The sequence below is a fragment of the Eptesicus fuscus genome, chromosome 13 (assembly GCF_027574615.1).
Source record: "Eptesicus fuscus isolate TK198812 chromosome 13, DD_ASM_mEF_20220401, whole genome shotgun sequence".
In the NCBI taxonomy this organism is placed as follows: domain Eukaryota; kingdom Metazoa; phylum Chordata; class Mammalia; order Chiroptera; family Vespertilionidae; genus Eptesicus; species Eptesicus fuscus.
Genome location: NC_072485.1, coordinates 77,563,926 through 77,565,825, shown reverse-complemented (window position 1 = coordinate 77,565,825; position 1,900 = coordinate 77,563,926).

Genomic DNA, 1,900 nt, shown 5'->3' with positions numbered 1-1,900 from the left:
TTTTCCCATTGATTTTCTTTTAGAGAGAGTGGAAGGGAAGGGAGAGACACAGAGAGAGAAACATTAATGTGTTGCCTCCTCATGCGCCCCGACCAGGGCCGAGGGATCGAGCCTACAACCGAGGTATGTGCCCTTGATCGGAATCAAACCCACAACCCTTCAGTCCGTGGGCGGACACTCTAACCACTCCAAAGCCAGCTAGGGCAAGGAGAATTTTCTGGAAGGCAAGAGATGTCAGTGAGCGTTGCCCTCTGGACTCAAGGGTCCCGGTTCGATTCTGGCCAAGGGCACATGCCTGAGTTGCAGGCTCAATCCCCAGTAGGAGGTGTGCAGGAGGCAGCCACTCAATGACTCTCTCATCATTGATGTTTCTCTCTCTCCCTCTCCCTTCCTCTCTGAAATCAATAAAAAAAATATCTAAAAAAGAGATGTCAGTGCGCTGTTAACGATTAGCAGCCCCCACGATGATGACAACGATGGCAACATGCACCCCACCACCAGGGCAAGAAAAAGTGGGCACATTAGTCCCCACTTCACAGATAAGGAAACTGAGGCACGTGGCACGAACTTCCTCAGGGTCACAGAGGGAGTAAAGAGGGAGGTGGGGGTTCAGCCCACCCCAGCTGAGGTGGCCCCAGGAGTCTGCAGCGCCGGGTGTGCAGGTGCAGCGGGGAAGTGCCCTCCCTCGGGGATCTGCGCTGGGACAGGCTGTACTGTTAACACTCTCAGAGCCACATTTTCCTGTGGTTCCGGGAGACACCAGTGACTCCATCTCTCCCACAAACCTCTGGGCCGTCGGCCTCTGTGACACCACTGGGCAGGCTCCCTGACCCCTCCTCCGGGACCCCACAGAGGTCTGCACTGCACGGGAAGAGCCACTCCAGCTCTTCCTGGGACTTGGGTCGTCACTGGCAGTGTGGAATTAGGGGTTCGGAGGGAGGCATTCACTCGGAGCTGGGGCTCAGACTCCCACCTGGCAGCACTTAGCAGGTGCTCCACCTTCTGAGGTCTGGCCCACCACCCTCCCAGCCCAGCATCCGCGGCCAGGAAACAGCATGGCTGCCGCCCCCTGCTGTCCAAAGAGGGTACTGCTGGGGAGGGAGTGTCCCCAAGGCCTGGGCCAGCATCTCCCAGAGTGACTGGTACCTGAAGAGGGTGCGGGAGAGGGAGAGAGAAGCAGGAGAGGGGCGAGGCCTCCTGGGAAGTGCTGTCTTCATGTTCTGATCCCACCTCACAGAGGGACTCTGGAAGGAATCTTGCCAGAAAGGATTTACTCTGGTTTGTGCCACTTGAAAGCCCCAACTACTGTCTTGGAGGAAGCACAGAGCCAGGGCCTGGGCGTCTGAGAGCCCCCTCCTCCCCACACTCACCCCCCGAAGTCCTCTGCTCCATTCCCTGGGCCACTCCGGTTCAGGGTTCAAGACCCGTCCTTCTTTCCTGTTGGCTGCCTGCCTGACCGCCCAACCCTTCTGGGACAGGCGGCTGCTTTCAGGACCAAGTTCAAGCCTCGTCTGGCCCTGCTGTCTCTGCTGCTCCTCAGCACTGGCCCTCAAGCCCCGGCCCCACGCGGCAGTCCTTCCTCCTCCCGATTCTGAGACGGAATCTGCTCACATTTTTGTCCGTCTCCGAAGAAGTGGGATCGAGGTTGTGTCTCTTGGTATCAGCTCTGGAATCCCAGCGGCGCCTTCCCGAGGGTCCCCTGGCCTGCGCCTGCGGTGAGGGGTGGAGGGCGGGCAAGCACGCCAGCCCGTCTCTTACGCAGCACCAGGCTGCCCGGGGGGGCCCTGCCGGTGATTCTCCCCCAATTCCCGGCCTCTGACTCAGGGAGGCTGTGCTCAGACTGGCGCGCAAGCCAGACCGTAACAGGCACCGAACTTCGGCATCGGACACAGAAACAGAC